At 42.2% G+C, this 15,539-nt stretch overlaps 1 protein-coding gene across 9 annotated transcripts in view; it reads left to right on the forward strand.

Annotated features, from left to right (window-relative positions):
* LOC123514107 (hemicentin-1-like) overlaps positions 1–15,539 on the forward strand; it is a 314,035-nt gene that overhangs the window by 88,203 nt on the left and 210,293 nt on the right. The window lies entirely within an intron of this gene.

The following is a 15,539-nucleotide window of genomic DNA, read 5'->3' on the forward strand; positions in this document are numbered from 1 at the left end:
TTTTTAAGAGTGTTTTTATTGTTTTGGTGATAGATTGGCAAGATATCTACTATATTAAAATGAGAAACTGTCTTGAAAACCATGCTAGTTGTTTCTGTGGCCTTGAAAATCGTCGTAGTGAGAGAAGTGTTTCTGAATAAGGGCGATTGTAAAATGACAATTGATAACAGTTTCCGTTTAATTAAGTATACAGGACACTATCCTTACTATAATTCATATCCTAGACTACCTCAGTGGAACGTCCTCCCGCATCTGGCTCGATCAGCGGATTGGGTGAGGCGAGGAGGGGCGGGTCTGTTAGAGTGCAGGAGGAGTAAACCAACTGTGCTGTCGGGCCCTGATGCGGAAATTGCCCTGTATGCGGAGTAACTGACCCTGGCGCGGCGTTGCAGGCAGATAAGGACACTGGCCCGGCTAGGAATACAGGCTGAAATGTGACCGTATGTGTTTATAGCGTCCTTGACCCAAATACCAAAAACGAGAGAAATGTATAGAAATTCTGTGATGCTGAATCCCAGGTGAGGCCCAAAGGAGAGGGATGGATGGATGGGCGAGTGGTTTGGTGGGTGGATGGCTGTCCTTCTTAAGCCACTATTAAAAAAAACGCTTTGGTCTTTCACCATGACTATTTTCAAAGGCAACAGAGATATTTAACTGGATTTTCAGGAGTTTTTTTTTTGTGCCTGTTAATTATATCACTACATCAATAAATACACCTTTAAAAGCCATGACATTTAAACCAACGTCTTCTGAATACAGTGAAAGGGGCAGCGCAGAGATACAGAATACGATCCAGTGTGTGTATGAATAGTATGCAGACACGGCATTTTGAAACCAGTCATTTTCTCTCATCACTAATATTCAAGAAGCCACACTTGACTCTCCACGCATCTTTTAGTCATCGATGGCCTATAAAAAAAAGTCACATCATCACTAGAAACATGACAAGACCCATAAAGACTCGAGCAGCTCACAGTACAGCTGCACTCCTACTAAGGCCAGCCTCGGATACAGATGGATAGACTCGTGGCCGCGATCTCCAATATCAACCATCAGTGTGTGGCAGAATCCAAACAAACAAATGTCAAGATGCTGCTGCTTTGGTGCTTCAGTGGGAGTGCAGAAGAGAGAGAGAGAGAGAGAGAGAGAGAGAGAGAGAGAGAGAGAGAGAGAGAGAGAGAGAGAGAGAGAGAGGTAAATCCATCTGTTCAACCACGAATATGATAGACAGACAGACACAAAAACACAGAAACAATCACACACACACACACACACACACACACACACACACACACACACACACACACACACACACACACACACACACACACACACACACACACACACACACACACACACACACACACACACACACACACACACACACACAATAAATGACTCAACCTGTAATATTTCAATGGAGAAAATGAAGGAATATGAAAAAAAAATTATTACAAGCGTTTAACGAATGGAATGCAAAGTTACAGCAAGAAACGTAGCACGAAGTTAATTTCCCGCGAACGGTGTCAGTCAGTCGTGTTCTGTGATGTGACTAACGGAACTACAAAGGAACACAGGCAAAAGGGGAAAGAAATCGGTATTAGAGCATAGAACAGGACGAACTAGACCAAAGAACTGACAAGAGGAATGGAGAGAGAGAGAGAGAGAGAGAGAGAGAGAGAGAGAGAGAGAGAGAGAGAGAGAGAGAGAGAGAGAGAGTTAAAAATATTTGTCAAGAGGATATTCAACTTCGGACAAAAGAAATACACACACACACACACACACACACACACACACACACACACACACACACACACACACACACACACACACACACACACACACACACATTTTTTTTTAAACACCATTTTGTATAATACTCTCTCTCTCTCTCTCTCTCTCTCTCTCTCTCTCTCTCTCTGTCACCGAAGCCGCCGACCTTGATACCTTCCTTTGTTTAGACGTGATGTACAGCGCGGCTTCTGTCACTGTGACGGTAACGAGACACCTGGAAGGAACTAACTCTCTCTCTCTCTCTCTCTCTCTCTCTCTCTCTCTCTCTCTCTGACTGCCATATTCAATTAATTATTATTTTTCATCTCACTCTTATTCTTTCTCCTTCCCTCTCCCATTATGCAGATCCATTCTCTCCCCTTACCTCCCCTTTCCTCCAACAAGAAGAGGAGAGAGAAAGAGGGAGAGATTAGGATGGAAAAATAAACTGATATGAAAGCAAAAATAAAAAAAAATAAAAATAGTTAGTAGGGAAGAAAATAGAAGGAAGAAAGGTTAGAGGGAAGGAAGAAAATATTAAAGGATGAAAACTGAATTGAGAAAAATGGGAAAAAAAGAAGAAATGTCGAAGGGGAAAGGACTAGAGGGAGAAGAAAGAGAAGGGAGGCACGTAGAGAGAAAGACATACAGAAAGGGGATTATTACCCTTTATCAATGTGTATAAAAAGAATACATAGATGAATGATCTGAAAAAGAGAGGAAAAAAGGAAAATTCAAACAAGTTATATATAAAAAAAATACTAGATATATTTTTTTCTTAGATATTAATAGCAAGCAGAGTAACAAGGAAAAAGGAAAACAATGAAGGAAAATGAAGGAAAGAAAAAGGAAAATGAAAAGGGCAAGAAGGAAAAATAAAGAAGAAAGTACAAAATACGAGGAAAAACTGGCATGATTACAACAGTACTAAGAAAGGAAGATGGAAAAAGAGTAAAAAAGAAGGAAAAAAAGAAGGTAGTCAATTAAAAACGAACAGGACAGAATTGCGTGTAATATCTTGCGTTACTTCAATACCAAAAAGATAATGAAGAAAGAGAACAGGACGGAAAGAAGGGAAATGTCAAAAAAATTAATACTTGATTACGGAAAAGAGGTGATATGAAGACGAGAGAGGTAGACGGGTGAGGGAGGAGGTGTTAAGTCAGCTGGATTGGATAAATTTATGTAGGGGAAGACATAGAAGCAAAGACTGTACGTTCTAAGGGTACTCTCCACACACAAACACAAAAAAAGATTCCATTTCCTCTCCTCTACCACTATATTCATCTACTTCTACTACTTCTTATCTACTTGCTTTTCATTCTCTCCTTCTCCATTAAGTCCTGCACCACAACCACTGCCACCACCACCACCACCACCGCTCCTCAACACAAAAGCCCCCGAAATAAAGAGGAACAAGTAAGGAAATTAATCACCCTCTTGTCTGCTCCTCATCAGCTCTAATGACGCTCCCAAGACACCCTTAATTACCCACAGATATAATTCAGTCTCTTCAGCGCCGGCGAGCCGTGAGAGATTTGATTACGGCAGCATTATCATCCTCCAATTAAGAGGCAAAGGAGAGAGCAGGGAGAGAAAATGTGCACCTTATAATTCCTTCATATTTCTGTTCTCACACATCCACACTTTCTCTCTCTCTCTCTCTCTCTCTCTCTCTCTCTCTCTCTGGATGTTTCTTTTATATGCGTCTTGTGGGTTTTGTGGTTGTTTGTGTCAGTGTGTGTGTGTGTGTGTGTGGGTGTGTGTGTGTGTGTGTGTGTGTTTTGCCGCTCGCCTCGCTTATCTGTTTATGTATTTCTCTCTTGTAAAGAAGAAAGGCGACAACCATCTCAACAACAAAACAATAACAACAAGAGTAACAAAAGCAAACATACACAACTAGTAAACTGATAAGAGAAGAAACTCGGACTCTAATCTCTCCTCTCTCTCTCTCTCTCTCTCTCTCTCTCTCTCTCTCTCTCTCTTGTGACATATTAAAGTGTTTTCCGCCAGTGTTGCGTCTGCGTCTATTTTCTGCAGCGAAAGGAAGTGATGATGGAGGGAAGATTGGTGGAAGGAGGACAGAAAAGAAGAGAAATTAAAGAGGGAGGATAAATTTTTGGGAAAAGATGTGGCAGAAGATGAAAAGGATGAGGACGAACTCGATAGATAAAATGTGTGCGTGTGTGGAGAGAGAGAGAGAGAGAGAGAGAGAGAGAGAGAGAGAGAGAGAGAGAGAGAGAGAGAGAGAGAGAGAGAGAGAGAGAGAGAGAGAGAAAGAGAGAATGAGTGTGTGTGTGTGTGTGTGTGTGTGTGTGTGTGTGTGTGTGTGTGTGTGTGTGTGTGTGTGTGTGACCAGAGCAGAAGAGGAGGCCAAGGGACGCACACAAACACGACCCAATATCAACTTCGTGTAAAAATCCCTAAATAAACTCCCTCCCCACTCCACCAGAATCCCGCCCACTGCCCCGAGATCCCCCACAAATCCCTCGTCAAGAACTCCTTTTCCTCCTCCTCTTCCTCTTCCTCTTCCTCCTCCTCCTTCTCCTCTTCCTCCTTCCCTGTCTTCCATCTCGTCTTGCTTCTCATACTCCTTTTCCTCGTCTTCGTTGTCCTTGTCATTTTTTTTTTCCTGTACCTATTTTTTTCATTCGTTGGTTTCCTTTTCGTCCTTCTCCTTCTCCTCCTCTTTCTTTTCCTCCTCTTCCTTTTCCTCTTTTATGTATTTTTTTGTCATTTTTATTTATTTTTCTGTTTCCTTTTTTTTCCGACTATCTCTCTCTCTCTCTCTCTCTCTCTCTCTCTCTCTCTCTCTCTCTCTCTCTCTCTCTCTCTCTCTCTCTCTCTCTCTCTCTCTCTCTCTCTCTGTTCGTTATTCTACTTCTTTTTTATTCGTCCTATTCCAGCTAAAAAACAAAATTCCAGACGTGACAAAATTACTGACACAAAATCCTCAGGCACACTTTTACGTACCCGAGGCTCATAAAATAATCTTAGGGAAGAACTTACTAATTAAAACATGAACGTATTCTGAATTATGAATTGCGGTAACGGAGAAAATTAATACACCACGAGGAGGAGGAGGAGGAGGAGGAGGAGGAGGAGGAGGAGGAGGAGGAGGAGGAGGAGGAGGAGGAGGAGGAGGAGGAGAGGGAAGGGTTGAGGGAAGAATGAAAGTGTATCGCCTAACTGGGTTGAAGGGAAAGAATCAACGTAGAAAAAGGAGAAGGGAAAGAAGAAAAACAGAGAAAGAGAGAAAGAGAGAGAGAGAGAGAGAGAGAGAGAGAGAGAGAGAGAGAGAGAGAGAGAGAGAGAGAGAGAGAGAGAGAGAGAGCAGTGCGGAGGAAAGGGATAAGTGAGGGGACAGAGAAGGTCATTAACCTAGAGGAAGGGAAAAGGATGGAGAAGGAAGGGGAAAAAAAGGGTATACATATGGAGAGGAACAAACAGTGACAGGGAGTGAAAAGATGAGACACATAAGGCAGAGGAAAGAGAGGTAATGAGAGAGGAAGGGGTCAGGGAGGGCGAAAATGTGTAGAGGTGCGACAGTAACAGTGAGAGTAGCGGCATGATGAGATAGATAGATATAGAGAGAGAGAGAGAGAGAGAGAGAGAGAGAGAGAGAGAGAGAGTAGTAGAGTAGAGAGAGAGAGAGTGAGTAGTAATAGTAGTAGTAGTGTGAGCCTGTGCTCCCGAGTCGCTACTGGCCGCCATTTTCCTACCCTTTGTAGCTCTAAGGACAAGTAAAGAATCTACGTGTACTGCGTGTATGTCTGCCCCTTACTTAGGCATACACGCCCTCCATTACATATCCCGCAACCAACAAGTAGTAGTTGTTGTTGTTGTTGTTGTTGTTGTTGTTGTTGTTGAAAAGTAGTAGTAGTAGTAGTAGTAGTAGTAGTAGTAGTAGTAGTAGTAGTAGTAGTAGTAGTAGTAGTAGCAGTAGTAGTAGTAGCAGTAGTGGTAGTAATAGTAGTAGTAGTAGTAGTAGCAGTAATGGTAGTAGTTGTAGTAGTTGTAATAGTAGAAGTAAGAGTTTTAAACCAGTCGCCACAAACTACGGGGTCATACAGTGCCATGCTGTAGTTCTTAAGACTTGTTTCTCCTTCCCCCTCCGATAAAAATAATACAAGTAAAATTGAAATTTATCTGACTAAAACTACAATTATAGAAACAAAATAAGCATTAAACTTTTTGATAAATCTTCACAAAATAAAAGGAAACTCATATTATAAAAAGCGATACATTTCAAAACATTACAAATTCATTCATTAGAAAGATCAGTTTCCGTTCAAAGAAGGAAACTTCACAGCAAAGGAAGACCAGAGGAAGCGAAGTGATGAAGGAAGGACACACGAATAAGATAAACAGGGGAAAGGAAGTAAAGACAAGAGCAAAGAGAGATGGGAAGACAAGAAGAGGGAGAAAGAGGGAGAGGAGTGAAGTGGACAGGAGAGGTGGAATGAAGCGACAAGAACGTGGAGCGAGGAGGCGAGGGGAAATGAAACGAGGGGAGGGGAGTGGACTGGGAGTGGGAAGAGACATAATAAACTAAATGGATGAGACATGAATATATTTGCGTCACTCGGGACTCATTCATCTCCGTTGCGTCGTGTGATTCATTAACTTTTCTTGGCCATGCTAATTTCCGCTGGTATTTGCAAGTCTTCCTCAGCCTTCTCTTACTCCTCTCCAGTTTTCTTACTCTTCTCTTCATCCACTATATACTACCTTATCTTTTCATCCTCTTTTTTCTCCTATCATTTCTTCGCCAGAGAAAGAGAGAGAGAGAGAGAGAGAGAGAGAGAGAGAGAGAGAGAGATTCTTTATTCCGCAGTAATATATAAAGACTGTTTTGCTTGTAATTTTTCCTTGTCTGTCTATCAATATCTCTCTCTCTCTCTCTCTCTCTCTCTCTCTCTCTCTCTCTCTCTCTCTCTCTCTCTCTCTCTCTCTTTAGAGTAATTTCACTGTGCAATGCAACTATCTATCTATATTTCGCTTGACAACGCTGTGTGTGTGTGTGTGTGTGTGTGTGTGTGTGTGTGTGTGTGTGTGTGTGTGTGTGTCTGTGTGTGTGTGTGTGTGTGTGTGTGTGCGCGCGCGCGTGAGCGTGCGCGCGCTTCAACCCTCTTGAACAAATAGAGAAGTATCTGCATAAAAGGGGTGACTAACAAATATCACGTTTATACATCCTTCAGAGAGAGAGAGAGAGAGAGAGAGAGAGAGAGAGAGAGAGAGAGAGAGAGAGAGAGAGAGAGAGAGAGAGAGAGAGAGAGAGAGAGAGAGAGAGATGAAGGGATAATTTGAAGAAATAGAGAGGAGAGGGGAAAGAATAGAGAGGGAGCAAGTGGAGGAGGGACCATTGAAATAAACGAAGTGAGGAATAGAGATATAGAAACTAAAATTAAAACAGCAACGAGAGAGAGAGAGAGAGAGAGAGAGAGAGAGCAAATTCCATAAACAAAACAACTCATTAACCTTTGATTCCCAGTACAGATGAAGGAATATTTACGACCAAAGGAATCCAATCCCACAAATATAGAGGATTCGATCTCACAAATGTCGATTCGGATTCCCTTAAATTTCCAGGAATCGAGTGCCATCCGTACACGTCATCTGCCGCGTTCCTAATGCTGGTGGAAGCAGAAATATCGGTCTTGGCGCTAAGCAGGAGATGAAGGAGAACAGAGATTAAAAGAGAGGGAGAAGATGCAGAAAGGAATCAATGAAAGGAGCGAGAGAGAGAGAGAGAGAGAGAGAGAGAGAGAGAGAGAGAGAGAGAGAGAGAGAGAGAGAGAGAGAGAGAGAGAGAGAGAGAGAGAGAGACAGACAGACAGACAGACAGACAGACAGAGAGAGAGAGAGAGAGAGAGAGAGAGAGAGAGAGAGAGAGAGAGAGAGAGAGAGAGAGAGAGAGAGAGAGAGAGAGAGAGAGAGAGAGAGAGAGAGAGAGAGAGAGACGAACAGACAGACGTGACATAAAAACAATGTAGCTGTAAAGGAAAAAAACTAATAAATCTTTGCCATCAAACTTTTAACGATGATTTGAAATATAGGCCACAAGGAGGAGGAGGAGGAGGAGGAGGAGGAGGAGGAGGAGGAGGAGGAGGAGGAGGAGGAGGAGGAGGAGGAGGAGGAGGAGGAGGAGGAGGAGAAATAAAAAAAAACAAAGTTCTTGCAAGGCTGTTTGGGAACTACTTCAAACTAAGAGAAGAGAGACAGGATAACACAGCAGAAGGCTAACCTCCCACCCACCACTCCCTCAGGATTGCACCAGCATGGAAATAATTTGGGAAAGAACGTACTAAAGGAAAACTAACATGGAACCATCATAGGAACATATAAAATGAAGTTCCAGTGTTCACCGCAGAGTGAAATATGTTCGCCTATCTGAATATAAAGGCAAAATGAAATAAAGTATGTAATAAGAAAGAGTTGTCGTAGTAAATGCAGTGGTTATAATCTATGTGTTATTATTCGGGCAATAAGACAGGTTTTCAGCGATTAACGTTTAAGTATTTATCTATTTCATTTTTGAAGGATGTTTAGTCCAGATATATGTTGTGTTATTAATCCCTTCAGTACCATGACGCATTTCCATGTTTATTCTGCTTACTATATGGCGATTTTATACACCTTCAAAAACTCAAGTGGGGAGTAAAATAGTGAAGACGCTGGCTATTAATTTTCTGACATCTATAGAGCCTTCCTAATGTCAATAAAACCGTCTAATCATACCCAAAACGAAGGCGTTAAAGGTAAAATGCTTGAACACGAAAGACTCAAAATGTCTGGGTGTAATCTTGAATCGATCACTTCTTGTCAACGATGAAATCACTGTAATTGCCGTTTTTATTGTTTCTGTGCAGTGTTCACTCGGCTTGAAACCTTTTGACAACAACGGCAGTTCTTTTTTTTCTTTTTCATAACTTGACTGGCATATTATTCATTACAAATCTCGTTTTGATCTTCTCCGTACCAGGGCGCATCTTTATATTCATTCTGGTTACTTATTTGGGGATATTACACAGCTTCCGTGACATACGTTGTGCTTAGACTAGTTAAGACTTTGACCATTAATGTCTTGACCTCCATAAATCCTTCCTAATGTAAATAAAATTGTCTAATCATATCCAAAGAATCAAGATAAAAATGCGTCTCAGTACTAAAGGGGTTAAGATTCATGCTTCTGATATGTAGAACTTTACTTTTCTTTTTGTATATTAAATCTCATCTACCATTTCTCTACACAGTTCATTTCTTCATGAAGGTCACACTGTAGTTTCTGCCATTGCGACATCGACTTTGCTTTGTATTTTGCTGTCGTCTGCGAAATTACTTATTTTGCAACTGATTTCTTCACCAATATAGCAAATGTATATTAAAGAAGTAATGGAACTAATAAGCAGTCTTTAGAAACGCCGGTACTTACGTCGTGCCAATCTGACTCCCTTCCGTTCATCACAGTACATTGTGAGGCCAGAAAGGAGAAAAAATGAGAAATATAGAAAAAAAAAGTTAAGATAAATGGAGGTCAAAGAGGCGGAGAAGTAAATATGATGAAATAAAAACGGGAAAAAAAAAATAGAAAATGGATGAGAGAAGGTGGCAGTGTTGATAACAGAGGAATAAAAAGAGAAGGAGAAAGGCATCGCAAAAAAAAAGAAAGGTTCATAGAAAGAGACCTGTGAAAATACGGCTTGAGGCGCTAAATAATAGTGCTACTGAGTGGTACTGACGCTACACCAACAAACGCTGTGGCAAACTCTCTCTCTCTCTCTCTCTCTCTCTCTCTCTCTCTCTCTCTCTCTCTCGTTCATCTACAAGCGATTTTCAATACACACACACACACACACACACACACACACACACACACACACACACACACACACACACACACACACACACACACACACACACACACACACACACACACACACACACACACACACACACACACACACACACACACACACACACACACACACACACACACACACACACACACACACACACACACACACACACACACACACACACACGGTCCGATAGCTCAGTGGTTAGAGCACTGGCTTCACAAGCCAGAGGACCGGGGTTCGATTCCCCGGCCGGGTGGAGATATTTGGGTGTGTCTCCTTTCACGTGTAGCCCCTGTTCACTTAGCAGTGAGTAGGTACGGGATGTAAATCGAGGAGTTGTGACCTTGTTGTCCCGGTGTGTGGTGTGTGCCTGGTCTCAGGCCTATCCCAAGATCGGAAATAATGAGCTCTGAGCTCGTTCCGTAGGGTAACGTCTGGCTGTCTCGTCAGAGACTGCAGCAGATCAAACAGTGAAACACACACACACACACACACACACACACAGAGAGAGAGAGAGAGAGAGAGAGAGAATGGGCTGAACTGGAAAAAAATCAGATACATTGGAGGCCATATATTTCCTGCTAGTTAGATTCCATTCTCTCTCTCTCTCTCTCTCTCTCTCTCTCTCTCTCTCTCTCTCTCTCTCTCTCTCTCTCTCTCTCTCTCTCTCTCTCTCTCTCTCTCTCTCTCTCTCTCTCTCTCTCTCTCTCTCTCTCTCTCTCTGGCGTGTGTGAATTGTTGTCGGCGCCGCAGCGAGGAATATTACTTCTTCACTGGCTGTACCACGGCTCACCTGTCAGCCAGTCAGTCATGGGGTGAGTTGGCCATTCACACTGGCAATATTAACACGAGGAAGAGCGTGCGAGTAATGTTGCCTATATTTCCGGGTTGAAAGAGAGAGAGAGAGAGAGAGAGAGAGAGAGAGAGAGAGAGAGAGAGAGATTATATAAGGATTTCTGTGTAGAGCAGGGAATTTGAAGGTGAAAATATTTCCAAACTATATAAGGAAAAAAATGGATCCAACGTTTGGTTTTCTTTTTTTTTTAATTAGTCTTTTTATTTTGTCTTCTTCATTCTCAACGTATGCTTTTTTCTTTTCTCCTTTCCATATTTTGACTTTTCTCGCCGTTTCTTTTGCACTTCGTCCTGTATTAAACATTATGTTCCTTCTCATGGGTCATTTTACGAAACCTACAAAAATAACTTCTAGGTTCTAATGGGTGTCTTTTACTTTCATAAAGCTTAAATCTACTTGAATCATTACTAAAATAAAAAAAAAAACACTCTTGAGAATTATAGTAATCCATTTCCACTACAGCCTTTTAAAATTAGTTGACATACCAAAGACACTAAAACGTTTAGTACTTTAATTTTTGAATGACCATAATAGCTTTGGAATTAATGATAATAGTGTCATCTGCAATCTGATTCACGTACTACTGCATGAAGTCGCGGCACTAAAGACACAAATGGTTCAATTTCATGTATAAGCATAAACCATATTTAACCTCTTAAGAGATGGATCGCATTTTTATCATGGATTTTTGGTATGATCAGATGACTTTATTTACATTAGGAAAGGTCTATGGATGTCAGATGACTAATGGCCACAGTCTTCACTGAAGCTGTATAAAATCATCATATAGTAAGCACTATGAATATTAAAACACGTCCTGATACTGAAGAAGCTAAACCAAAGGCGAAGGTAATGAGAGCAGTGAAAGGATATAGGCAACACGAAGCAGCCAGACTAGGCAAGGTACTTCACACCTATAGCCAGCCGGCCAGCTAGACCAAACCCCGTCCAGGCGGCAAAAGCACGAAGACTTAGTTGGCAGTTCTCATCAGGCAGAGCAAGACAAACTCCTCCAGCACCAAGGGAAGATTGACGGACAAACAGTTACTGAGATGGAGACGCACTACTCTTGCCTTCACTCCTTCACTAGACCCCTCGCTCACCTCACCTCACTTCACTCACTCACTCGCTCGCTCACTCACTCACCCACTCACTCACCCACTCACTCAATCATCCAAGAAACCCATGTATCTCCTGATTTTTAAAAGCCCACTACAGGATAAACTGAGGATGACCTCTCTCTCTCTCTCTCTCTCTCTCTCTCTCTCTCTCTCTCTCTCTCTCTCTCTCTCTCTCTCTCCTTTACCCGCTACATGCCATCCCCCGTCTTGCCTTACCTCACCCACCCGACCACTTCCCTCGTTCTTTCCTTTCTGGGAGAAGCATAAAACTCGGGAGCTCGTGTAACAACCTTTCATATATCAACCGTATTAAAGCCAGTCTTGAGAGAGAGAGAGAGAGAGAGAGAGAGAGAGAGAGAGAGAGAGAGAGGTCCGTCTTATATTCGAGGCCACCAGGGACAGCAGACTTGGAAACAGGACTGAAATTACTGTCACGCGCACGTCAGATTGGGGGCTCACTTTTGGCTGTTCCGTTCCAGCACGCAACGGTAAGGAGGAGAGGAGTACGTGTGTGTGTGTGTGTGTGTGTGTGTGTGTGTGTGTGTGTGTGTGTGTGTGTGTGTGTGTGTGTGTGTGTGTGTGTGTGTGTGCGTGTGTTTGTGTGTGAAGATTGAAGAAGAGACAAAACAATGTTGAATATTATCTATGCTATTGTTTTCTTGAATGCATTGTTTTTATCTCATATTCTTTTCTTCCTTTTACGGAAAGATAGTGTTAGTTATGTCTGGAGCATGTGTCTGGAGCAAATCTATGTACGAAAGACGAAATATAATGATAAGATATATTTTTATTCCGTCGAGAGAGAGAGAGAGAGAGAGAGAGAGAGAGAGAGAGAGAGAGAGAGAGAGAATCTTACGTGCTACACCATACCATACCAACACAAAACAGAGGCAGAAAAAAAAACAAGATAAAAGAGAAAAGCTTACAGGCATCAATGCAATCACACAACACGGGACAAAGATCAGCAGAGTGAACGCGAGACGAAAAGCAAGAGAAATATTTCAGCCCATCGAAAAATCTCCGGCTAACTTGAAATTGAAAAAAAGGGTGAAAAAAATATTGAAAGGTGGTAAGTGAACCTCTCCAGAGCGATGGCAGTGTGATGTTGACAATGTAACTCGGCTTGGAGACGAGAAGGGAGGAGAAGAGAACAGTGTCACGGGAGAGGAGGAAGCTGAAGCTAAACTGGTTAAGAGACGGAGGGGATGAAAGGTTGAAGAAGAGATGACATGGGCAGTGGTGAGAATGGTGATGTAGGAGTGGGTAAGGTGAATTTTGTATGTGTGTATGTGTGTAGATGGGAACAGGATGAGGATGAAAGAGACGGTGATGGAGTAAGGCAAAGGGAGGCAAAGATAAGGTAGGGAGAGGGCAGGGAGAGGGCAGAGAGAGGGTAAGGTTGGGATGACATGGAGGGAGGGTCAGGGTAGTGGGATAGGGACTGGCAGAGGGGTTTGATGGATGGCCAGGGGTGAGAGCGTGTCGATTTAGAATGGCTGGGTATCTGAATGGCGAGGAATGTTGGTGGCCTTACATTCCTCGTCAACAAGCATGCAAATAATAATAAAGGAAAGAATGAATCCTACTGTTGACCTTTACATGAACTTCTACTCCTGCGTCAAGAAAGATGAAGAAGACGAAGAAGAAGAAAAAGAAGACGAAAAGAAAAAAAAAAGGAAAAGGAAATTATACTACAACACGTGTCATGAGTTATGAGATGAATATTATAATAAAAGTGACCTTAATGTGTGTGTGTGTGTGTGTGTGTGTGTGTGTGTGTGTGTGTGTGTGTGTGTGTGTGTGTGTGTGTGTGTGTGTGTGTGTGTGTGTTTGGGATGGATGTGTGGGCGTAAGTATATGCATGCAAAACATAACACTAAAATTGTGTAGCCATTTTCTCTTACAGACGATCCTCCTCCTCCTCCTCCTCCTCCTCCTCCTTCTCCTCCTGAGGCGTCAGCACAAATTCTTGCCCTTAGCGACTTGTAAGCGGATGAAGCTAATTGCATTCCTACGCCGCTTGCTTCTCTTTCTTTTACTTCCATAGCCTCCCTCCCTACTTCTCCTCCACCCCTTACCTACTCTCTCTCTCTCTCTCTCTCTCTCTCTCTCTCTCTCTCTCTCTCTCTCTCTCTCTTGGCAAAATGTTAAGAATATTTGTAAATTTACACGTCCTTAGACTAAGCTAACACGTAATGACTAATTGAATACAAGACATGGAAATACAACTTGCTAGAAATACATATTCAGATATAAAAACTACGTAGTGGAAACTCTTTCTCTTCCTTTTCCCTCTTTTCCTTTATGCATTCACCCGGTCCTTCCCCGCCACTCCTTACCTCCCTCTCTACCCCTCATACTCTCTCTCTCTCTCTCTCTCTCTCTCTCTCTCTCTCTCTCTTCTCTGAGTGAAGAGAACCTAACTAATCTGAATTTTTCACTTACTCTTTTTAAACTTTTGGAAACAGAGCGGGAGAGAGAGAGAGAGAGAGAGAGAGAGAGAGAGAGAGAGAGAGAGAGAGAGAGAGAGAGAGAGAGACTCTATTCAAGTGTATCCCCTGTTCACCTATAGCAATAACTAAATACAATATCTGGCATAAATCGTAAATTGTGATCCACAGCTAGATAAAAGAAAGAAACTCTGAATAGAAAAAAAAACATACACGTGGTGGTTAGGTTAGGTTAGGTTAGACTAGGTAAGGTCAGGTAAGGTAAGGTAAGGTAAGGTTAGGTCAGGTTAGGTTAGGTTAAGATAAGGAACGCATTAGTAGGAACGTTAATGTGAGGAAAGGTAACCAAGATGTGAAGAAAATCGCAAGTCAAGTTAGACTAATAAGAGCATGATGACAGCATAATGTAAGCTTAATTTTATTCTTACTAAGTATTTCTCTCTCTCTCTCTCTCTCTCTCTCTCTCTCTCTCTCTCTCTCTCTCTCTCTCTCTCTCTCTCTCTCTCTCTCTCTCTCTCTCTCTCTCTCTCTCACACACACACACACACACATACACTATTACCACTTTTTGCACACACTTCCTCTCTAATCCATGAAACGACCCTCTTATCACAACTCACCGGCCAGGTAATAGAGAAACTGAAACTGGTCCTTATATGGCACAGGGGAAAGCGATTTCAAGAATGCGCACACCCACTTACTGGAAGATACCTTTTAGAAAGATGATGGCGGCTGGGGAGGAAACGTGGAGAAGCAGGTTAGTCACAGTTTAACAAGCGAGACGTGGAGATAAGCACACACACACACACACACACACACTCTCTCTCTCTCTCTCTCTCTCTCTCTCTCTCTCTCTCTAACAGTTATCAGCCAAGTATGAATCGTGATGCAGTTTTGAGTGAGAGAAGAAGCCTCGCCGTCCCGTCTCGTTTCGTGTGGACTGGCTGGGGTGACTGATGGACTGCGCCACTAAGCCTTATCAATTATCGTGTTGCTGAGGAAGTCTTTAATATCTCGTACTTCCTCGTCTGACGTCCGCAAATATTAGCCAGATCAGTTTAGTAAGCCAGCAAAACGTTTTATTCTTACCGTTTGCAGTTTTAGACACAGACAAATAAGTAAATCAACCAACAGGCAGAGAGAAAGACAGACAAATGAGCGTAACAAATTGTGAAAGCTGGATTTAACATGTCAGCAAAACTTCTTCTTTCTATCGTTCGCATTTTTAAACAGTCAAACATGCAGACCAACCGACAGACAGACAGACAGACAGACAAACAAATAGATAGGCAAATGGCAGTGTAAAAAAATGTGAAAGCTGGATAAGATAGATAGATAGAGAGAGAGAGAGAGAGAGAGAGAGAGAGAGAGAGAGAGAGAGAGAGAGAAAAAAAAGAGAGAGAGAGAGAGAGAGAACGGTAGAAATGAGAAAAAAAAATTTTTAAATGTACCTAATGAACAACTTTTCAGCAACATG

This window comes from Portunus trituberculatus, chromosome 37 (genome assembly GCF_017591435.1).
Source record: "Portunus trituberculatus isolate SZX2019 chromosome 37, ASM1759143v1, whole genome shotgun sequence".
Classification (NCBI taxonomy): Eukaryota; Metazoa; Arthropoda; class Malacostraca; order Decapoda; family Portunidae; genus Portunus; species Portunus trituberculatus.